A 25,383-nucleotide genomic window follows, 5' to 3' on the forward strand; every position below is an offset into this window, starting at 1 on the left:
ATGTTTTAAAATCAGAATTTGGGAAGCTGCATAAGGTAGGTCCAATGTATTGACTCAACTGCCCTATCTATTCTCTTCTTATGGGTACTTTTATCACCCACACCCCTGCAGCTTTGTGGCACAACTTAAATAGGATTCTAGTAATGAGGGCCCGTAGTGGGACAGGGTGTGTGTGGGGGGGGGGGGGAAGTGTTGAAGTCATACAAAGACAGCTCCCTTTGGTCGTTATGGATATTGTCATGCTTTTCACTCACACAGACACTGAAGCATCACATGACCCAGGGCTGAGTGCCGTTCCAGCCCTGAGGCCTGATTGGTCACTGGCTCCTTTTTTGAAAGCCTAGGTGGCCGTGGCAACGAGAAGCAGGTCAGCCATACTTTCCTGGCCTCTCAGAAAAGTGCAGCACGGACAGAAGAAAGATCAGCAGCACACCGCATCACGTTGGGCAGCGGGACTTTCTTCAGGTACCTTTGGCTGTTTGTTTATTTTTCTGGTCAGACTTTTATATGGCAAATAGTTTTGTGTGAGAGTGTGTGTGCTGAAAGTATTTTCAAGTGAAGTGTTATCATTCCTGTCAGATTCTCGCTGGATCGTCTTGCTTAAGGCATGAGAGTTATGTAGCCCTGTGCTTTTTAAGCACAGTGTTTTTCCAGTATGCTGGTACGCTTTGTGGAGTTGCACCTGTGGCTAAAGATCTATGCAAATTATTATTTTGGAAAGCTTTCTTCACATGCCCATCTGTGAGAGGAGAGGAAGCAAGCCATGGCCCTGCGTTCAGTATTTTGTCTCATTGTTCATCAAAAATAAAATGTGTGAATTACAGTTCAGCCATTACATTTTTCTTGGATGCTTAGACACCAGTTTAACATTCAATAGTATAACCATGACTTCCCAAAGTAGAATAAGAAATGGCTTAAAGGTCCATGGTTTACACCTCAATCTGAAACACATACATTGATTTGATTTCAGCTGAATTTGCTTTCGAGTATGCATGCTTAAGATTGCAGGCTTTTCAATATGGAAAAAGAAACTTGTTTCTGACAGTCTCAAATCTCTCTCAGTATCATTGGAAACTTGGGCATCCAAGTGCCAAACTAGACATGATGGTGCAGCCACATAAATTTATGCGTACATTTGTCCTACTCACATGTAAACCAGTTTGTATGTATAGAAAGGGTCTATTTATTTTACAAAAAGAGATGCACCTTAACTTCTGTACTTCATTGCTTCAAACACTTTTCTCCCCAGCATGGTTCACATCTGGGCTGGGAGAAAAGTGTTTAAAGCAATGGAATGCAGTGAACAGGTTAGGCTGACCATATGAAAAGGAGGACAGAGATCCTGTATCTTTAGCAGTAGTTTAGAAAAGGGAATTTCAGTGGGTGTCATTTGTATGCATGCAGCAACTAGTGAAATTCCCCTCTTCATCACAACAGTTAAAGCTGCTAAAGTATAGCCAGAGTGACCAGATACAAAAGAAGGCAGGGCTCCTGCAGCTTGAACCGTTGTGATGAAGAGGGGAATTTCACCAGTTGCTGCATGCATACAAAAGACACATGCTGAAATACCCTTTTCCATGCAACCGTTAAAGATACAGGAGCCCTGTTCTCCTTCTCATACGGTCACCCTAGGGAGGATGGCTTTGCTCTCTGCCCCTGCTTGCTCCAGATGATGGTGGTGATGATAATAATAATACACCCCTTCCCATCATTTTATATCTGAACAAAGACATAGCTTGGGGGTTCTTTTAGACCCATCATTGTCACTTGAGGCTCAGGTGACTTCAGTGGCACAGAGTGCCTTTTACAAACTCCGGTTGGTGGCCCAGCTACGCCCCTATCTGGACAGGGATAACCTGGCTTCAGTTGTCCATGCTCTGGTAACCTCCAAGTTAGATTACTGCAATGCGCTCTACGTAGGGCTGCCTTTGAAGACGGTTCGGAAGCTGCAGCTTGTGCAAAATGCAGCGGCCAGATTGATTTCGGGAACCAGAAGGTTCAACCATATAACACCTGCTCTGGTCTGCTTGCACTGGCTGCCTGTATGTTTCCGAGCCCAATTCAAGGTGCTGGTTTTGACCTATAAAGCCTTACACGGCTTGGGACCACAATACCTGACGGAATCCTCTTCCGACGTGAATATACCCAGTCACTACGTTCAACATCTAAGGTCCTCATCCAGGTGCCTACTCCGAGAGAAGCTCGGAGTGTGGCAACAAGGGATAGGGCCTTTTCGGTGGTGGCCCCCAGACTGTGGAATGATCTCCCGATGAGGCTCGCCTGGCGCCAACGCTGCTATCTTTCCGGCGCCAGGTTAAGACTTTCCTCTTTGCCCAGGCATATGGCGGCACATCCTAATTACCCACATGTTTAGTTTTTAATCGGTTTTTAATGCTTTATGTATGTATGTTCTGTGTTTTAGAGTTTTAAATTTTGTATACTTGTTTTTACCTCAATTTTAGAATTTCTGTAAACCGCCCAGAGAGCCCTGGCTATGGGAGTGGTATATAAGTTTAATAAATAAATAAATAAAAATATAAATAAATACCTGCTTTGGCTCTAAGGGGGCATCCTCACCTCTGAGTAAGCATGTTTGGGATCTTGCTGTGATATCCTGATCTAAATATATCGACTTGGAAACAACTTTCATTCATTTTTAATGGAAGTCACAACAGAAGTCTATTGTATGTTTACCTACAAGTAAGATCTACTATGTCATTTAACCCCTGTGCATATATGACAGCAGCCTTCTTTTCTACATCAAGTGACCTTACAGCAGCGTATAGGCCACATGGTGCCCATGGGCTGCAATATGGCCCCTGATACCTTTATTGGTGCCTGCCAGGGTGGCATAGCCCTTCCACTTAAAAACAAAAACACACATACAAAAAACCATTTTCTTAATTGCAGCTGTGAAATAAGTTTCTGATAGTGTGGAAAACTGTGGGTTCAAAAGTATCGTTTAGTGTCTTTGGTTCAGAGCCCACCTCTGCCTTGTTTTCAGTCTTTTCAGCAGGTTACTTGTCTTTTGTCACATCCTCCATGGCAGCCATTTTGTGGTGGTGCCCAGGACAGTTTCTCAGATTGTTAAATGTGCCCACAACCCAAAAATGTTGCTTACCACTGTCTTATAGTATATTGTAGCCTAATGCGCAGTTCTGGGATTCTGACTGAAACTGCTGTTCAGCTCAATCCAGCAATGATGTCCCAAATTGTCAACCAGAGGAGCAGGTGTTCCATGTAGTTATAAGATGATTTTGATACAGCTTTAGAGGAAAACTGTTCCAACCATGGTCCTTATAAAAGCATTTAAAATGCATCATATTTGTTTGCTTGTTTGCTTTTACTCTTCTCTTGGTAATAAGAGAAACGCTAGAATTAGAACTAGAATTAGAAGTTGAACCAAGACTGTTAAACAAATGATAAAGCATAAGGAAGTGCACAGTTTCTAAAATAATCTCAGTACTTCAATACTAGAGAGTACTAGAGAGAAACCTGTCAGCACAAAGCTGTCTTCTGTTCTCCTTCAGGCCATCAGAGAGGCGAGTGGAAGGATGGTGGGGGGATGGTGGTGCTCATTTAAAACCAGGGAATTACTGGTTAAGGAGAAGAGCACATTGTAGTGAAGGGCTGAGAGCTGTTGCCATGTAAAAAGCTGAGAGTTAATTTGAAGAAAGCTCCAAGTGTATTACTGAATTGCAGGCAAGTCGAAGAGCCAAAACAATGCTTGTAGAAAATGTAAAATAATGTAAAAAATGTAAAAAAATGTTAAAAATTGAGACATCTTTCCAGAATGTAAATTTAAATTCGTATAGTTTGCTTTCCTTACTTTAGTGGATCTATTGTTCTGAGTAACACAGGACTGCACACTGAGGTGCAAACTTAAGCACTCTCAGAAATCTAGTGTAATAGCCTAGATTGGTTCCAGAGAGCTCCATCACAGCAGTGTTTTATCGCACTGTTGTCTTGCCTTGTTTACCGTTTTGCCCTGTGACCTTCACACATCGTCATCCCTGTCCTGTAATCATCTTGCCTCTTCCCCTCGACTTTCCTTGTTTTTCTAGGGCAAGGAAAGTGCGGCGTTTTTTCTCTACATGGGATAAAACTGCTCTTCCATCTCTATGTATTGCCATCCCCGGGCTATGTTGCAGACTGTCCCTTCTTGGGGGCATGTGTGTTGAAGGATGGTCTTGCTGACGAAAGAGGAGGGTGGGGCGGTTCTTCTCCAGCACGAACTTTCGCTGCTCCAACCCCCACTGTCATTGCTCTATCATCCACCCGTTTCAACTTCCCTCTTTTTTTTTTGCCTGCTGTACGAGGTGCTCAGCTGATGAAATGCTAAATCGCTAAACTTTAGACAACAAAACCAGAGCAAGGGGTGGGGAGGCACCCACGTCCATCAGAATGTCCATCAACTACAAGAACCAGTGAACTGGAGGGGGAAGGAGAAGGTGCGGGATGGGACGGGATGGCGAAACCAGGAAGTGTGAGCCAGCACAGATGAAAAGGTAAATGAAGTGAAATAGTGCAACAATGCACACACGTGAAAGTGACCAGCCCTTGATGTGTTAATGAAACAGAGGTGGAAATTGCAATGCATACCAAAAAAGGGAGGGGGGAAACCTAGGTGTTGATGGTCCAATTGGATTGTATTTTATTGTTTATTTTCTATCTGGTACAAAAATAGTATAATGTACATTTCTGGATGTTGAGTAGAACCACCTTAGAGAAAGTAAATTGCTGATGGTGCAGAAGGTGTGTTTTATATTAGTGAGATTCTGCTTGTCTACATCTACACATTTTCACCCCAATTATTGACATGGAACCAGCTTCTCTCTTTGTCTTTGTTCTGTTTTACTCCTTAGACAGCCTACTCAGGTCTGCTGTTGAATGTACTCATATTCAGGAATACGTGTGACTAAAGTAACTTTTAATGTCGGTTGAGGCACATCTTGGCAATTACCCCCCCCCCCCAATAATTCATACACACACACACGACTCTATTCCAGAAGGGGGTTATTTTACTTAATATACAAGGATGAAAATATACATAATAATTACTTTGAGAATCAGCTGGTTGGTAATAGGCACTATATGAACTCCAGGGTGGATGCAGTCAGTTCAGATATCACAAACAAATGTAAGCATGCTAAGCATACAAGATAGAAACTGCTTCTTCCTGTTCTGGATTCTTTTGGGGATTTAAACAGGGTCTTTATACAGCCTTTTTAATGCATAACACTATATGCCATTTGCAAAGGTGGGTGGAGCCTGGCAGGGTGTTATCGGTTGTCCACCCCTCTGGCGCAGCCCCTCCCCTCTCTCAGCATGAAACGAAACACTTCCTCCCAAGTTCAGAAGTCTGCATCATTGGAGATCCTCCCCCACCCCTTGCAAGTCAGTTATGTCCCTGTAAAAGCAACAGTAAAATTTTTCTCATTTGTGTATACACTGGGATGGGGGTTGTGTTGAAGGGGGTTACATTTCTCTCCTTTGTGTGTGCATGGGGACTGAATAGAAAGGGCTAAACGTTTTCCAGGAGGCACATGCAGAGCAGCCCCCATCCCATTGCAAGTTCAGAAATCTGCATCTTCAGAGGTCTGCCTCCCCCAATCCCATGTGCAAATCAGCATTGTTTTTAATCACTTTTTAATGTGTATTTTATATCATGTTTTCATACTATTTGTTTTATATTTTGAATGGTTTTAGTTTTTGTGAACTGCCCAGGGAGCTTCAGCTATTGGGCGGTATAAAAATGCAATAAATAAATAAATAAATAAATAGTCCCTGTAAGAGCATCTTTGCAGCTATGACCACGCTTCCCAGCCATGCGATTTCCCTGCAGTCTGAAAATGCTCTAAAAGCAACATTAACACTTTTCTCATTTGAGTAGGGGGATTAAATGGAAGCGGGTTATATGTGATGTCCATTGCAACCACCATCCCCTCCTCATTGCCCCCCCTGCTTAGGCATTCCTGAAATACGGAGCCAAGCAGGTACAGAGGAGACACTGATGACAACGCTGCTCCGCCCGACTCCTGCCCACACAAAGCAGGACATAGCATGATGGAAGGATTACACAGGGAAACGATGGTAGTTTCATCACATGAATGCCAAAAATAACATATTTTCCCCATAGCAAAATAACACCCAAAAAGCGGGGGAAGACATGAGACAACAACTGCATGGCAATGGTGTCATGTAAAGCTCATGATGATTGCATGAAAAAATGCCCGTCTGAAGACTCCCATAGGGTATCAACCTTTAGGAAGGCCAGTAACACTGAGCCTTGGAGTCCTGGCTTCTTATAGAGTTTAAACCAAGGGCCCAAGGGACAAAAAGTTCTGGACCAAACTTAGACAAAGTAGACAAAAGACAATGACTTCAGATAGAGCGTCCTGGAGTTTCAATAGGGTGGACTAAATCTAATCAAGTCAGCATATCTCTGAGAGTGGTGTGCTTAAGGATGGGAGACCTATGCCTCACCACCCGACTAATCACTAATTACACAGTACTTTGGAAGTATGTGACTCTTTTCTTGTGGTGTATTCAGGCCTATATCCTGATTACAGCACCTATTCTAATCACGAGACATTTAGCTTGGAGTGGCTTGATTAAGGCACAGTGATGAGTTTCTGTCCTGACTACTGGATCAGGTGCTAATGACCTCATGGCGTGATTGCTTGCTTGGGCCTTTTTACCCATTCCAGCTGGAGGAGCCCCCTTCAGGTTTGACTTTACACCGGGTGTCAGGCTGAACAGCACCATGTCACAGAAAATACCGGGAATAATGTTTTCCAAGCTTTCATGCCAAGCAGCCTGCCAACAATATGCAATAAAATACTATTGTTCAGCAATTGAGTTTGATTTAATTTAGGCAGACTAAAGATTGTTTTTTTGTAATTTTGCACTCTGTTGTTTGTTTGCTTGTTTGTTCGATATGACTTCTACAGGCAATCAGTGCAATAATGGTATGATTAGTACTAAATTACCTTCAGGATAGTTTAATGATGATATATGCTATTGATTACTTGTGGTAACGGTTGTACATTTGTAGCAAGATTGATTAGAATGCAGTGATGTGCAAGATAAGGGTATAATTGCCAATGATGAACTAGTGGGATTGGGGGAAACCAGGTTAATTGGATGTTACCCCAAAAGATGTCTGAAGTGCTAATTGGGATGTTTTAGTAACTATGTCTGAATTTGGAACAAACATTGGCCAGTCCTTGCTTGAAAGGTTCTGTTTGCAACTACAAGAGCTTTGTAAAATAATCTTTTCAATTCCATAGATATTCTTTCCAGTGCAATCCTGTTTGCAGTGAGTAAATAGATTTCTCAAGCTCAGAAATAAATATAGAAAACCTAGAACTTCAGATGGTGTGATCTAATTATGAGCTCCATCACACCAGGGATTTATCAGATTCTCTCCATGCTTGGTATGTGTTTTTGCAGTGCGGTACTGTCCTGTGCTCATCTTGCCTCTTCCCCTGCCTTTTCCATCTTATTTTGGAGCAGAGAAAGTCCGTTTCCCCCCCCCTCCGTGTGCAATAAAGCCACTCCTCCATCCTGTGTATTGCTGTCCTTGTGTTATATTGGACCATCCTGTTTTTTGTCGGGGGCATGTGTACTGAAGGGCAGTCTTGCTGACAAAAGAGGAGCATGGGGCTGTTCTCTGCTCAACTGCTCAACCATGAAGGGGGAGGGAGAGAAGGCACCCGAACACCCATGGAGAAGGTGAGCAAGGCTGCCGCTGCCCATGCCTGGACTCGGTCCCATTCAACTCTATGGTTCTTACGCCTGAGTCTAGGTTTCTTGACCAGAACAATGTCGGCTTCCAGTTGCCTTGCTGACATTGTCCACAAACTTCTCCAAAAACTAATTGTAATACTTCCTCTTTACTTATATTGTTTAATATGATCTTAGGGGGAAGCATAGTGTGTTGTTTTACTGTAATTGTTTAGTTTCAGGCTGCCATACTATCGTATTTGCACAGAAATAAAAATATATAAAATATATAAAAAATTAACTGCAGGGGGAAGGAGAACGTAGGGGTCGGGCGGGAGATTTCACCAGCACAGTAGCGATACAGGTAAAAAGATACATGAGCTGAAGAGGCGCAGCAATGCACAGATGTGAACGTGCTCAGCACTAGACACGCTAAGGAAATGGAGGGGGGAAACGCAGACTCAAAGCAGGGGGGAAAGAGTAGGTGTGATGGAGCTCTATGTGGCCATAGCAAATGAGTACACAAAATGTTAGACAGAATGCGGCTGTTAATAGTCATAGTTATCCCAGGGCAGACATTCTTCTGGGTGGCATAGCACATTACTTCAGATTTCTCAACACCAGGTTTTGCCTTGTACAAATGTTTGTGCTTGTTGCCCATAGTCAGACATTAATTTCCATTTTATTGGTTGTTCTCCCAGAAGTATAATGCAAGAGGTTTGCAGAATCTAAGTCTTAGAGAAATGTTGTAGCTTAAAGGAAGCTTGTTCCTTCTCCCTTCAAGGAATTGAGATAGCACTTTATTTGATTTATTTATTTTATTTAAAACATTTTTTGGCCGCCTTTCAGGGCAGAGGCCCTCAGAAGGTGGCTTATAACAAAATACTACTGAGTTCAACAGGATTTATTTCCTATGGAGTGTTCTTACGGTTGCAGCCTTATAGTATATGCTTCTGAAAACATCATTTCAAATAAACATCCACTGGGCCTATTCAGAAGACACATTAAACCCTGCTGTTTAAGACTTTTGGTTAAGCAGCAGGGTGTAATGTGTCTTGTGCAATACATTTTGCTAAACCCTGCTCACTCACTAACCATATTTGGACCATCTGCAGCAGGATTAGTGGCTCTAACCGTAGCTTAAAAGTATTGTGTGCAACAGCACAGCTTGTGGTTAGTGCTAACCCCAGAGAACCACAGTTTCGCTAACCACAGAGCCTGAAGTGTCATCTGAACAGGCCCACTGTTACAACTAAGCAAATTGAAGTATAGGCTTTGTGTTATTGTTGAATATTAAGATGTGCAGTTCTCGTTAGTTATGTCCATACTGCAGCTGCACCAGGAGTTTTTCATCATATCCTATTACCTGCCACTATGTTCTAGCTGTATTACATGATTAGCATGGACATTGTCTTTCTGGCCATTGTCATAAAGAGCTATGTTCTTAGTGTGTGTTGAATTTGTGCTTGTATACACCCCTTCGCGTATACATCTTGCCTATGTATATATGGGAATGAGCAAAGATCATTTTGGGCCAGTGAGGAAAATGAAAATAAAATAGTGTATATGCGTATTGGTGCAGGCATAGTTTTAAAAAGGCAGCTGCCTGTGGGCTTGATGGAAGAGCATCTACTTGAACTTCCTTCCGAGAGAATCATCCATGCACAGAGGCAAATCCATACTCACTTCCCTATAAATTAACTGCCAAAATTCTAGGTGTATTTAATTTTGTATTTATAAACTGACTTTCACTTAAAACAGGGTGAAATAGGCGTCCCAAATGTTTAACCAAAGCAACAACCAAATGATTTCTCTCACCCCTCAATCTAAATTAGGTTGTTGCTGTTACCCCAACCAGGAATGGATTTCTGTGTGAAAGGACTGTGAGCTCAGTTCAGTTCTGAAAACATGTTCCTGGGCTCAGAATGTGCTCATTGGCACCTCTTCATTAGCTCTAACTGTATTTCTTTTGTGTCTGGTTCTGGTTGATGGATCCTGGGGTTCTAGGAAAAAATTAAGTAGATCTGACAAACCTGAACGCTACCCATCCCTCACTTAAAAGGGCCCCAATGCAATTGTAATGTACCAGGAGAGTGAACAAGATGCCCAGCTCTGTTCCTTTAACAAATGGCTTAGTTTGTACAACAAGAAGAGCTCAGTCAAGTGAACCAAATCTAGTGCTGCACCAAATTTTTGTGAAGGGCAATTGCTATTTTAGAGGGTGCACAAGATTTCGTGACCAATTCCTTACATTCCACTCTTTCACACATTTTTTTTTAATGCCTGGCACGTGAGGTGACAAGAAAAGGAAATTCATTCCCACTGCTGAGACAAACAGGTTGATGTTCCTTCACTTCTGTTTATCCAAGTGTGCATCCCATTGAAAGTAATGTGGTGCAAAGGAACAACAGCTATATTTAGATGTGCATCCAGATGCATTGCTTTAATTGGAATGCACATTTGGCTACACATCCAAATTTGAGGGAGTGCCTGCTATGACATTCCTTTACCCTGACATTCACTCCTTTGCAAATTGTGTTTGTTTGTGTGTGTGTTTTTGAAGAGATGTGCCTCTTTGTTTTAGCTCAGCACCAGCCAAACCACCTGTACAAGGAAAGACAAAAAATAAATAAAAATGTCAAAACAAGATCAAGTCTAATATTAAAGGATTGTTAGCCTGAAAGTGTGATCTGTCCATATTTATTCAAAAGTAAGTCCAGTTGAATTCAGTGGGATTTTGTGAACCGCCCAGGGAGCTTCAGCTGTTGGACGGTATAAAAATGCAATAATAATAATAATAATAATAATAATAATAATAATAATAATAATAATTCTGAGTAAATTTGCTTAAGATTGCACTGTTAGCCAAGCTGAGTAACTGGACCCCAGATATGGTGATCATTTGCTTTTTCCCAGCCACACATTTCCCCCTCTACAGACCCTGACGGTTGCTCTAATACAGCTTTCTCAACCTGGGGCGCTCCAGATGTGTTGGACTGCATCTCCCAGAATGCCCCAGCCAGAGCTGGCTGGGGCACTCTAGGAGTTGTAGTTCAACACATCTGGAGCGCCCCAGGTTGAGGAAGGCTGCTCTAATACAAAACACATTTCCTCTTAATGTTTTCATCATAAACAGATGCTGGCAGCAGAACATGTAATCTGCAAAACTATGTTGCAAACTCCACCTTCTGCATCTGCAACCTCCATACCTACAGTGCTTCAAGCCCCAGCAGGCTTCTTTGGCTTCTGTCATCCTCAAGCATGCCTAAGAAGTTTCACTGGATGAACTTAGATGACCGTTGATCCCCCAATTCCCAGTGGCTTCCAGAGGAAATGAAAAGTGCATGATAAATTCATCCCAAATTCCTGCTCTGAATCTAAAATCTGCTTCCACTTTGTAGGAAGATAAAGAAAAATAAGAGCTAAGATTCTGCTTCATATTGTGATCAGGAGAAATTAGCTAGCAAAGGTGCCAACCCTGTAAATTTTCATAGATTTTCAGCAAATTTCCTACCATATATGTCAGTTTGCCTTGCTGGAACAAGATTTCCATTCAAACCTAGTATTTAAGGTTCTGACACTACACTTTAAACCACTTTAAAAGACACAAATATGAACACCACAATCCTCACAACAGGTCAACAAATAAGCATGTCTGCTGGTCATCCTTCTAGTACAAGTGTTTCACCTTGCGGTATGCATGAGAGAGGAATTTTAATGCATTTGGACTGGAGCTTTTCGTCAGGATCCATTTATAAGGTGGTCAGGTGTCCTCTACTTTACAGAGGACAGGCCTGTATTTCAATGGCTGTGCAGTCCGAGTCGGGTTTAAAGATCAGGTTCATAGTTCGGGGCTACTGCTTGATCCATCATTATTGCTGGGGGCCCAAGTGGCCACCTCTGCTTGGGGTGCCTTTTACCAGCTTTGGCTGGTTTGCTAACTACAGACTCTTCTGCACAGGAATAGCTTGGCCACAGTGGTAAAGGCAGTAACCTCAAGACTGGATTACTGCAGTGTGCTCTATGTGGGACTGCCCTTAAGGCTGCTCCGTAAGCCATAGCTAGTGCAGAACGCAGCAGTTTGGCTGTTGTTGGGAGCTGCCCCTTTTCAACAAGAACTCCTTTGCTAAGGGAGCTGCACTGGCTGCCTATTTGCTACTGTGCCAGGTTTAAGGTTCTGGTACTACTGTACAAAGCCCTAAACAACTTGAGACCACGATACCTGAGACAGCGCCTCCTCCCTTAACAACCTGCGCGGTCACTGAGGTTGTCAGAGGGCATGGTCCTGATGGTTCCACATGGACCTATGGCCTGATTGGAGTCCACCAGCGTGGTGGCCCTGTTTCTGTGGAACTCCTTGCCCCTGGAGGTCAGGCAGGCGCTAACACTGTGTTGTTTCCGGCACCTCTTGAAAATAATCTTATTCTAGGAAGCATTCTTTGACTGACAGCCAAGGTTTTTATTGGCATTCTGTGTTTTTTAGTATAATAATGGTGTTTTGATTTTAGTGTTTGTATCTTTTACTGTTTTAATTCTTATGTTCACCGCTTTGGAATCTTTTTCTGAAACGGAGAGGTATACAAATTTTGTAAACAAACAAATAAATATAATAATAAAGATAAAGAACTACAAGAAGGAAGAGCAGAAAGAAGCTTTGACATGGCCCATCATCACTTAGCACTTAGACAGCAGACTGAGCACGCTGATGAGAAGTATTGGAATTCTATTTAAATAATAGTAATTATGTCTAAATTTGCATCTATACATATAAATTCAAATTTTATGTAAATTTTGAATTATGCCATTTTTATGCAAATCTGACCTCTTTTTTGGGCTACACTAATTTTGTGGGCATGGTGTGCTCACAGGGAAGGAAATTCAACTATCTGCTTGTTGTTGTCTTTGCAGAAATGACTCTTTAAATCACATTTATTTATTTATTTATTTATTTTATTTATTTAAAATATTTATATCCCGCCCTATATCACTAAGATCTCAGGGCGGCGTACAGATAAAAACATACAGTATAAAACAATAAATATACACAGTTAAAAACAAATTAAACCATCTTCCTCTTCCCTTAAAAAAACCCCATAGAACACTGCAGCCACTTGACTAGGAACAGAAGTGTGAGAGCACTGAAGAACTGCTACTAGTGGCCATTCAATCAATCAGGTGAATCTGGCACCCCGACTGCTATAGTAAATTGATCCACGCTTTGCAGTTCTTTACTGAGGCCTCTTCTGCTTTGCTTGATTATTAAAAGACAAAGGGGGCATTCTTTCCCCCCCACCTCATACAACAGGCTGGGCTGGTTTTTAAAAGACAAGACTATTTCTTTGTTTGTTTTGTTAAGGGAATAATACAATTTGGATACATACGAAATCAACTGGGGTAGGCAACCTGATGCCCTCCAGATGTTTTGGACTACAACTCCAATCAGCCCCACCCAATGGTCAGGGATAATGTGAGTTATAATCCGAAACATGTGGAGGGCTCCAGTTGCCTACCCCTGAATATTCTATGTAAGCTTAAAAAAGAAACTTTATCTTGTATAGCAGCACTACATGATATTTATTTCCTTCCCTATGTTGTATTCATTCTTCAATGACTATGCTTTACTCAAGCTTATAAGAGCTGGAACCAACTAATGGACAAGCCTGAGTTTATGAATCTCTTCATTTTGTACGTTTGACATATATAGTGGTGTGAACAAGTGTGCTGAACTGGAAGCCAAGAACTGCTGAGTCTTCTGGCTTTGCAAAACGACGCCTCCTCACTCTGCCCTTGAGCAAGCTGCTCTGTTTTGTTGTGCTTCACTCCCCCCCCCCCACAGCACGAGTATACAATAAACAAAGGAATAGTGCAGATCAGTTAATTAGATACTTGTGAAAATGCTTCCACGATGAAAAGCTCAACACAAGTGCTAACTAATGTGTAAACCTGCAAACTGACTTAGTTACATTCACAAGATGATTATGTTAGTAGGAAAGAGTGGCTTTGCCATAAGGGCTGTGTCTAATGCTGAGTTACATAAGCAGTGTTCCATTTTATCTTTTCATTGCTTAGTATTCTCCTGTATACAGAAGAAATAACAAAGTCACACAGCAGCAGAAGTCAAAACACAAAGTCACACAACAGGGGTTAAAACTATGTTGCAAGTGGAATGTAGGTAGTAATACAACAGAGAATTTCCTTTTCTAAATAGGCCCTGCTGTAATAAATAAAGACACCACTGTCCTCTCAGTGTTCTCCTTGACTTTGTTGTTATAATAGTATGTTTCATTTTTGCAGAAGATTTACAGCATTAAAATTAATAAAGGCCAATAACTACAATATATCTGCCAAATAAACAACCTCTTAAACTCCCTTTGTTTGACACCTTCTGTGAGACAACCCAGATGGAGAAGGGGGCGGGGGTAGGCAGAGAGAACACCTATCTAAATACTAAAGTTTAGAGTCCTAAACTTCATGTTTTTATTTTAATACATCTGGGCAAACTCAGGATCTTTCTGTTATTCAAGGCACCTGAAGAAATAGGTTGGTGCAGCAGGAATAGACTCCCATGTTGCTAAAGCTGTCAAGATGCTGTGAATCCTTCTGGCAATTTCCTCTTAACTTATGTCAAAATAGATGTGATCTAGTGACCCCCACCCCACCCCCACACACAAATATTTCATGTGGGAGTTCCCCAAGCAAACAAAAGGCAGATAAACACTAGCTTCTTAAGGCTGAGGAAAGCAGGCTTGAAGAAATCCAAATCCAAAATATAGTTTGGTAGGGTCTGGGAGTTCCATTAGTGTAACTTCACACATTACATTTTATGTTATAAACTTGTATAGACTCCATAATTGGTCAATAAATAAAATAAAATCCAGTACTGGCAAATATATTTAGGCTGGTGCATTGTGAGATCCAGTTTACAACAACACATCATAATAATTCTGAGTGATGATGATATTATGCTTAAGATCATAAGAGTGTGTTAGAACCTGGAGAACCCAGCAAAGGCACTATGACAATTCCTTCCTCTTGAAATCCTTCTGTGCATGTTATATTTACCTGCAAAACGGGAACCATCTTAAACTATGGAATTTGCTACCACATGATATAGTGATGGCCATGGGTCACTTTAAAAGTGGATTAGACAAGCTCATGGAGGATAATGCTATCAGAGACAGTATTCATCTGTATACCAGTAGCTGGGGAACCTGAGCAGGATGGTGCTGTTTCACTCATGTCTTACTTCTGTCTTGCTTCATGTCTTACTTCCCGCAGGCAGTTGGTTGGCCACCGTGTGAACAGAATGCTGGACTAAATAGTCCCCTAGTCTGATCCCGCATGGCTCTTCTTATGTTCTTATTTTTATTTTTTCGATTGGAAAATATTGTGGCATAAGTTCAAAGACCTACACTAATGGCTTTTCCTGTTACTTTTGTAATGCAGCAGGGAAATAACCTCCAAGATGTTATTTTAATAATGTATTTGTCAGATAGAAGTATAGCATCTTGTAGAACACAACTACGCTATGTATTCCTAGAGCAAGCCAATTATTAGCAAGCCAATTGTGAACCGCCCAGAGAGCTTTGTGAACCGCCCAAAGAGCTTGTGAACCGCCCAGAGAGCTCCGGCTATTGGGCGGTATAGAAATGTAATAAATAAATAAATAAATAAATAAATAAATAAATAAATGTTTTTTACTAGGTTAGGGTATATCAAAGGTGCATTCAAACAGAAAGCTCCTTGTGCTAACAACCAAAAGGCCTTGTGCAGCTATTCAGTCTTTTCTTCCTTTACTGATTTTTTTCTGGTAAGGAAAAAGATGGAAGAAGTGGGTAGAAAAGCACAGGAGGGCTACAAATTGAAGATGACATCTGGACACCCTGTAAAATTCCATGGGTCAAGGGAAGAGGGTGCTGCTGTTGTTCAGACAACAACATCCACTTGGTGTGTATAGCAAAAGGCTGCATGAGCAGAAGGGCTTGTATGAACCTAAAAGATTCCTCTGGATTGTGGCCGTAGTGATTTAGCCACCCTATTTTTGCTGATTGTACATGCGCAAATGATGCTGATAATGCGATCAAAAGAAAGAAGTAATGGCATCTTGTGGGTGTTCTTTCTCTCTTGATTGCTCATCCAAATGTGACAGGGAGACAAACACCAGCTTTTTATGAGCAGAACATTGTCCTGTGCCCTGGGGAACTACTCATGAATGCTCTGTATTTATTGCATCCTTTCTTTCATATTACGTATTCAGCAAGGCTGGGAAATAATTGTCCCAAGCCACTCTGCCTGTCAAACAGATGCTTAAGTCAATGATGGATTGAGCGGTTTTTGGATGAAGATGCTGTTAAAATAGATCCCAAGAAACTTCACCGCCACTTTTTTTTCAGTTCTTGACATTTTATCTCCTTTCCCACTTCCCACCCTCTGGTTCAGCTGGTTTTTGCTTGTCTACAGAGCTGCAGATTTGCTTTCCAGAGAACCATTGCCTGAAGGACCGATGCTGTGTGCCCCAAAGGGAGATTCTGTCAATAAACAGGGAAAGAAGCACTGATCCTTAAGGAGGTGGTTTGAATAGTTTTATCCTATCTGTATAAGTAAAACCCCTTGAAAGTTGTAAAAAGGACCATATTCATCTCAGTGGTGATCTTGTTTGGACTAAGGCCCCATATTCTCAGTCAATGCAGTGCAAGTGTTGGTGCAAAAATGTGCAATCCTAAGCAAATTTACTATGAAGTAAGGCCGATTGAACTCAGGTCTTGATTCTAAGTGAACGTGCATAGATTAGACTGCACAACTGGAGAGGATCAAATCTCTTCAGACAACACAGAAGTCATCTAAAAGCACCCTAATTGAGTTCTCTCCCACACAGGGTGTTGGGGCAATTGGAACCTTACCTTATTGATTGATGTAATGGTTTTATCTTTATCTATATAGATTTATATCCCACTCTATCTCAGAGGTTCAGGGTAGACTGCTGTTGTACATGAGTGGAAATATTCTTCTCACAAAGCCCAACCCACCCTCTTTTTTTATTATTATTTCCTCTCTGTTAAGATATTCTATACCGGCCAAATCATGGCCCTGCCTTTCTATCTTCTTATTAAAAACATGTCCTGATCAATTCCAGAATGCCGGTGTTTTATTTTATTATTTTATTTATTTATTTGATTTGTACTCTACCTATCTCCCAAGAAAAAATGACACTCAAGACAACTTACAACCATAGATAAAATTTGATTAAAGCAATGATAAAACAAATCTATTAAAACAATTTAAAACACAATAACAGAAGAAAAACCACATCTAACCCAACAGACCTGCTTGCGTGCCAAAGGCCTGCTTGAATAAAAAAGATATTTGCTTGCCAGTGGAAGGGAGTGAACATACTCTTCCTTGACAGCGGAAAGGGAGTGAACATACTCTTCCTTGACAGGGAGTTCACCAAGACGGCCCTCTCTCAAATCGCCACAAAATGTGCATCTGAAGCTGGTGGTCTTGAAAGGAGGGCCTCCTGAAATTCTTAAGACCCCATCTGGCTTGTATGGGACAAGGTGGTCTTTCAGGCTGAACCCTGAGGGACACCACAGGCCAGCAGCCAAGATGTCAAACAGGAATCCCCCAGCACCACCTTCTGATAATGCCCTTCCAAGAAAGACCAGAGCCACCATATAACAGTGCCTCCTAATCCCATCTCAGACTGACACCCCAGAATGATACCATGGTCCATGGCATTGAAAGCTGCCAAGAGGTCCAGCTGTGGGGATGTATGAGAATTTTGTTTCAGTACACACATCACTCGAAAATGTTCCATTTGCAATCCCAAACACAATTGTGAATGGGAGCGCATTTTCTCCAAAAATGTCCGTAAATTCCCACTCACAAAATGTATACTTGAAAAATGTACAACATTCTGAAATCTGCACATTTCAAATATGCTTTGGTCTATGGGGGAAATTAGAACAATTTTTGAAATCTACACAGATTATGGAACTGTTTGCACAAGATTCATGTTCAACAACTGCTCATTTTGTGCTATTTTCCTGTTTGCACAAAACGAACAGCTCTCACAAATGCAAGCACAAATCAAGGGGAGGCAAGCAGCGAGTTGATGTTTGGAAAATCTTGGCAAGCTCAAACATCATGTGTTCGCCTATCCCTATCCCTCTGTTCAGTTCCCCGTGTAAATCATAACCATCCACCAAGACGATCAAAGCAGTCTTTGTCCCATAACCAGGTCTGAAGCCAGATTGAAATGGATCTAGATAATCTGCATCATCCAAAAACTCTGGAGCTGAGAATGGAATATTGGAGACTGGCTGGAAATTATCCAGTACAATGGGATTCAGGGAGGTTTTTTGGGTGTTTTTTTAAACAAAGGGATTACCTCCGCCTCTTTTAGGCAAGACAGAATCACACCTTGCCATAGAGAGGTGTTCACCACTATCCTTATTTATTTATTTATTTAAGGATTTTTATGCCACCATTCAGCCAACAAAGGCTCTCATGGCGGCTAACAAAAGTATTTCTTGACAGTCTCTACCCACAGGCTTACAATCTAAAAGACATGACACAAAAGGAAAGGGGATTGGGAGGGAGGAGGGGGAATATCCACTCAGCCAGTTCTCACCCCACCCCCAAGCTGCCTTTATAAGACATCAAGGGTCCAGCACACAAGCGGTAGGCCTAACATCTCCAAGGATTGCTACAAAAGCACAAAAACCAAACCTTTTCCTAGCTCATAGCACCTTGATCTCTGATGCTAATTCCTCTCTCATATTGCAGCTAGCCCTTTGCCCTTCCATATAGCAAAGCTGAGAAGGGAGACCATAATGATTAGGGGCTGGATCATATTGTAGATGTAGAAAAGGTTACAAAGTTGGGGATCTTTAGTCATGAAAATGATGCTTGATGAAGAACATAATAGAGATTTATAGGATTATGACTGGGGCAGAGAGAATTAAGATGAAAAATTCATCATGTTGAGAACTTAAGGAGGTTCTTCATGAAATGCATAATTAAGCTATGGAACTGATTGCCACAAGAAGTTATAATGGCCATCAGCATAAATCCCACATTAAGAGGTAGCAACTTTACCACCAGGTACAAGTAGATCATGAGAGGTGATAGATAAAGCCTGGGTTCACACAACATGCTAAACTATGATGGTTTATTTTCCAGAACAACCCATGATGGATTAGTGTTTTGTCTGTGAGATGTCCCCCTCCCCACTACGATGGGTTATTTCCCCCAAATAAGCCACCCTGAGAACCCACAGTCTGCAGTAAGGGTTATTTTACCTATGGTGGGTTACCGTGGTGTCTATCGTGCCAGCATGGGTTACGGTGATCGCCTATAGTGCTGCTTGGCAAGAGTGGCCAAAAATGCTGTTGTTGCTCTGTTCTTCTCAAGCAATCTCTATTTCCGCCACAAAGGAAGCTGAGATACCTGCCTGGTTGGGCAGGAGGACTACTGGCGAAGAAAGGGTGAGGGAGTATGAAGTAAACTACTCCATGTATCTTGAAAAGCTACCAAATGATTGGTGGTCAGAGCAAAGAGATATGGCCAGGGAAAGGGGATGTTGCCACCTGGGGAACTCCAGAGGTCTGGACTGAGACCTCAAAAGGGCCAGATTTGGCAGGCCTGAGGTTCCTCACCCCTGCTGTAGTGAAACCTTCCTGCACCTTTGCACCAAGACCTAGCATATTATGGGAGTCTTTTGAACAGTGATGGGGCAGCACGGGCTTCTGGTAAGTTCTAGTTTGTTTGTTTTTGTCATTACTCCATGAATAGAACTGTTGTTTCACTGCCAAATTCCATCTGGAGCAGAATTCAGCAGCCACTCAATGACAAATATTTGTCATCACTTTCTCTCGTCTCCAGAGCTGGTGTTCGTTTGTTTAAAACATTTTATTATTCATATCAGACGTCAGGGCACCAGACAGCATAAAACGCAAAGAACCATCACAATGTTTGGGGCTTTTTTGGCTTAGAAAAAAGATAAATAAGGGGAGGGGGACGTGATAGAGATGTATACAACTATGCATGGTGTGGAGAGGGAGACATTTTTCTCCCTCTGTCATAATACTAGAATCCGGGGTCATCCAATAAAGCTGAATGGTGGAGTAATCACATAAAGCCAACTCTCTTCTGAAAATTCATAGCAATCACCAGGAATATCTTTATTTAAAAAGCAGAGCAAGTCCAGAACTCTGCACACTTTGGCAAATATTGGGCCACAGCAAGGCCCACCAGTGCTGACCTCCCTTTGCCCTCCCTGCAGCAGGTGGCTGTATTGGTCAGTTGTCCCACAATGCTGCAATATAGTGTTCCAGGGAACTGTGGGGAATTTAAAATGGTACCTTGTGGCTATTTGCAAGTGCCCCTGAACCAGCATCAGAGGGGTCCAATTAGTGTGCATGTCCCTGAGGGCCCTTCAAATTGGGAGTCTGCCCTGAAACAGAGTGTTTCATTGGAGCATTATTTATTTTATTGCTAAGAAGGAGGGAATAAAATTAACTGCATACTAGCATTCCCAAGGATCTTTCAATTATGACATAAAATAGTTGTGTGCAATTATTTCCAAGTAAAATACATTATCACATGATCATTTCCAAATAAGATACATTATCACATAATTTTATCATTAAATTATTTTTGTGATAACTTCATAATGATGGATACTTACCATTATTATCATTATGATACGTTTAAAGTATAACTCCTTATGAATTATCATAATTTGGGGTTTGAAGGCATTTTAAGAATTGCTTTACTATTTTTACTACTCTTGTGCTGGTAGTTTTAATTTGGTTTTATGGTGTTAGAATGGTGTTATTCTTTGCTGCTGGCTTTATCTTAGTTATATTCTGCACTGGTTTTATTTATTTTGTTTATTTTTGTTTTAATGTATTGTATGTAATGTATTTGTTTTAATGCATTGTATGTTTTTGATGTATGTAGACCTCCCAGAGCTCTTCAACTGTTGGACACTTTAAAAGTTTAAAAACATTTTAAATGAATAAAATGCTAAGAATAATAATAAAATGCTCTGTTTCTGTACAGCTGTTTCAATAAAGTTGTAAAGTGGCTAATATTATCTACACTATACTCCTTTCACATTGTTGGAGGTCCTTAATTTTAAACAACAAAATAAAGTAAGAGATGCCTCTTATTAAACAACTTGGTTTTAAAATAGTGGGGTGAGTGTTTCTTTGTGAACCGCCCAAAGAGCTATAGCTATTGGGCGGTATAGAAATGAAATAAATAAATAAATAAAATAAACAAAGCCGCAGAAAGCATTTATGAGTCTTAGAGCAGTCTATTCCCTACCTCAAGTTGTGAAACTGACCAGGCTTGTTCTCTGCCTTTATGCCCCTGCTATCCTCCTTGGGTCAGTGCTCCACTTGCAGGAACATCTGGAATCTGTCTACAGTGTTTTCTGGAACTGCCGAGAGACCTTGCCAAGCTTGGTAGATGGGCAGAACAGTTCAAAATGAAGATGTTATTAAACCATAGTAAATCAGAGATTAGTCTGAAATGGACAGATTTCCCAATGCCACTGATGAACATCTCCGTTTCCACCTCTCTCTCTCTCTCTCTCTCTCTCTCTCTCTCTCTCTGTGTGTGTGTGTGTGTGTGTGTGTGTGTGTGTGTGTGTAATACCTGTGATAAGTCTGATTATGGAAATGTGATTTCCCATCTTTTATTACTTCTTCTTGCTGGGTAATGATGAATGTTAATAGTTGAAAACAAGCCAGTTGTGTATATTTAAGGAGCAAGATTATACACTAATCTTCCTTCTGAAGGACTGAAAATGGGTGTAAAAGCAGTTGGTGTAGAAACCATCTCTCTTATAGGAGGAGCTGACACATAGCTAATTAACAGAGGGTTAAAAATCAGATACACTGAAATAATTACTAGCCTGTTTTGCAGTGTAATAACAATAATAACCCTTTGCCCTCACCTCATAACCTCTTCACTCTTATATTGTATCTTTAATTAAAGAATACTGAACTGTATAATAAGTACTGGTTCTCTGTTCACATCCTGGCAAGTGAGATCAATAACATATCCATTGTATAGATAAGGACCTCACACAATCGAATAATCTTTGCGATGAACTTGCTTCACATTGCCTATCTTCTGTAGGAGAATACCCTTCCACCATATCCACTCTAACTCAGAAAGTTAGGGTGGGGTAGGGGGAATGGTGCAATGTGTTTAGAAGAAATGCCTGGAAATGAAAATGTGTTATTAGTTGGTCTGATAATTCTTTCAACATCGGTGGACAAAATGACCTCTAAGCCTTTATAGGATAAATATATTAAGAGTTTTGCTCTCAGAGTTCTGTGAACAGGAATATTGCTGCACATTTGTCTTAAGGCAATACCTGGTCAGAGTCTTGGATTTGAAAAAGGAGTACTAATAGCCTAGGATAGTCAGCTGATGCATCTCAAAAGGAACTGATTGTTAGAAGATTGCTTCTTGAGACTCTGGGATGTTCTGAATAGGAAAAAGCGGAGAAGGGGATAGGGTCATACCTTGCCTCCCAGCTGACTTAGGCCTAGTTCTCACAATCGCCACTGCCCACCATGGTTTAAATAAGCAACAGTGGGTTGTGACACATGCCAGCCACCATTGTGAATATTCAAGCTGTGGCGGGTGGTCATGATGGCTTATTGTGACATGCAGCCACAGGCAGGATGGCATGTTGGTGTGGTTAACAAGCCACCCCAGAATCCTACTGCAGCCCATGGCCTATTAACCACCTTCTGGTCATGTAAACTGGCGGCGTGAGAGAGAGAGAGGGGTGGGGAAGGAGACATACTGCATTTATTATTGTTGCTATTTATTCTATTTGAATCACCCTTTAGCCTAAGCTCTCATAATAAAAGCAAAATCAATACAACCAATGATAAAAAAAAACCATTAATAAAATACATTAGAAGTATTATTTTTAAAGTAGCAACACAAATTCAATATTTAAAAGACTTTTGTGTGAGGGATTCAAGCTGACTGAGAGCTCCATCACATCAGCGTTTACGCACTCTCGACATGCCTGGTGTACGGTTTTGCAGCACGGCATTCACATGACATCGTACCCATCCTGCTGTGATCTCGCCGTTTCCCCCTCCTCTTCCATTTTATTTTTGTACAGGAAATGTCCAGTTCTTTTTGCCATGCGCAACAACATCGCTGTTCCATTCCCATGTAATTTCCTTTTTGATGCTATTTCAGATCGTCCTGATTTTTCTGCTGGGGATGTGTCTGGAAGGGCGTGTGTGTCGCTGATGAAAGCAGAGGGTGGGGTGGTTCTCCTCTAGCGTGCTATTTCAATTTCCTTTCCTCATCATTCTCCTTGGGAACGCCTGCTGGATCGTTAGTATGGAGTTCATTGAGTCGGTCCATTGTACTTTCAGTCCTCCAACTTGGTTTATAAGGATCCTAGGGAATCCTTATAAACATTGTGTGTTCTTTTTCTCACCCCCCCTTTCTCCTAAGTTTTACAGTGCAACAATACTTCATTGAAACGAGGAAAGGTAGACCAGTCCATGGACATGAAAGGGGTTGACTTTCCCTAATCCCTTAAATACACCATTGCATCATTACACCATTTCAGCCTACCAGAATTGCATACAATTGCATTTGTGCAGAAATAAAAAAAATAAAACATGGGAAAATAAGAATTAGGGTGAGGGAAGGAACCCACATCCCATGTCCATCTCAAAGTCCCTCCCAGCCACAACAACCATTGAACTGTAAGTGGAAGGAAAAGAGCGGAGACAGGGCGGTATGTTAACAATGCAAGTCCACACAGGTGAAAGGATGCACATGCTGTAATAGTGCAACAACGCACACATGTTAAAGCAATCACTGCTTGATGTGCTGTTGAAATGGAGGCAGATAGTGTGGGGACAACCTGGGGGAAAAACTGTGTTGTGATGGAGCTCTGTGACTGGGTTTGGACGCTTGTGGGGGCGAAAGAACCCATCACAGGTTCTTTCCCTGACCCCATGTGTGCTGTCTGTGCTACCACTATTTGTATAATTACCCACAATGCAGCGTGGATTGCTGTGTTGTCTGAACCTGGTGCGGTGCACGGTGGGAGTGGTTTCTTACCCATACCACAACCCATGGCTTGAAGTAGGGGCTGTGGGGTGGATGAGAAGCTATCCTGTCGCACTGCATGCTGGGTTCAGATGACATGGCAACCTGTACTGCATTGTTGGTAATTATGCAAATCATGGTCACACATATGGGGGTGGGGAGGAGAAGCCATAATGGTTTCTTTTGTCCCTGCAATCTCCCAAACTCAGCCTCTGAAGAAACACACACACACCAATGAGTTTTTCAGGCTCTGGATGGTAATTCCCTGAGGGGATGTAGAGGTGTTTCTCATTGAAAATGTGATGTGGAGTAGTTGATTTGGCTGTGTGTGGTCTTAAACCTGTGGTATATTTCTAAATAAACTCAAATATTGCAGAACACCATAAGCCTTTAATGACCTTCTTCCAAAGGAAATCAAACCTAGGTAAGTGCTACACCCCAGAACTTCTCACCTCTTGGAGAAATAGGGTGACCATCATAAATTTTAAGGAAGGCGAGGCAGCTCAGGAATTGCACAGAACACAACAATACATAGCTAGAGAGTCCCAGAAGTTCCCCAAATCTCACCTAGGTTCCTTCCCTAGTATCCACATCTCCAGCCTAGACTTTTCAGATACCAGGATCCATAGAAACCAATTCATCCAGAACCTCATTTACCCAGAGAGACAACCTTTGAAGCCTTCTCATCAGAAGTGCTACATTCACCATGCAACTCTGAAGCCTCACAAAGAAACCAAAGTGCTCAACTGCTGTTCGGCATTGGCACGTCAGAAATTCAGCAACAGAGAGGGTGGGTCCACAAACATTTTCCTCTGCCTGCTAATATTAATCACGTATTAAGTCATTTGTTTTTGCCAGTCTTGTGCTGAGGTATTAAGTCTGCTGCTGTGTTCTGAGCCCTCACCTTCGCCCTTACCTGTCTGTGATGAGCTCATTGACATAGCTTCCAAATTAGTTCTCAGCCTTGAACTTTGCTTGCTGGGGCCTGGTATTCTGTTGGCTTCCAGCTCCCTAAGCATTAACTTGTACCTGTTGGTCTTTCCTGTTGTGGTGTGACAGCATTGCTACTGCCCATGCCTGAAGCCTTCCGTGGCCCAGCGGAAGACAGTTACATCTGGTACAGGAGAGAGTATGCAGGAGAGCCCCATGCTACTTCTTTCTTGTCATTGAAATTCATGGCGGGGGGGGGGGGGAGAGAATACACAGTTTACAGTTCTGTACAGCAGCATGCAAGAATGGCTTTTCCAAGGGCTTTGAAGAACCTAGCACTGCTGGGTTCTTCTGTTGATTTGTGTCAAGTTTTTAGAAAATACGCTGATGGAATAAAAAGGGGGGTTTATACTATGGCCTCTAGGATTTGACAGAGCAATAAATAAATAAATCCCAATGGTTATAACATTTATTTTTAGATTTTATTCTACAGGCAGCTTTTCAGAGAAACCACTTCTCCCTGGCCCAGTCTCTCGACAGCAGATCCAAGGCAAGCCCTTTCCCAGCCCAGCATTGCAGGAGGGAAATGAGCATATCTCCGATCTATTGCAG

General features: G+C 41.7%; 1 protein-coding gene across 1 annotated transcript in view; it reads left to right on the forward strand.

Moving 5' to 3' along the window:
* The first annotated feature begins 399 nt into the window (after positions 1 to 399).
* The window catches only part of RASSF7 (Ras association domain family member 7), a 106,827-nt gene continuing 81,843 nt past the window's right edge, over positions 400 to 25,383 (forward strand). Inside the window, exon 1 of the mRNA XM_063117090.1 lies at positions 400 to 465. The gene's annotated coding sequence lies outside the window, so the exon portion shown is untranslated. The remainder of the gene's footprint in view (positions 466 to 25,383) is intronic.

Source organism: Elgaria multicarinata, chromosome 2, assembly GCF_023053635.1.
Source record: "Elgaria multicarinata webbii isolate HBS135686 ecotype San Diego chromosome 2, rElgMul1.1.pri, whole genome shotgun sequence".
Lineage (NCBI taxonomy): Eukaryota > Metazoa > Chordata > Lepidosauria > Squamata > Anguidae > Elgaria > Elgaria multicarinata.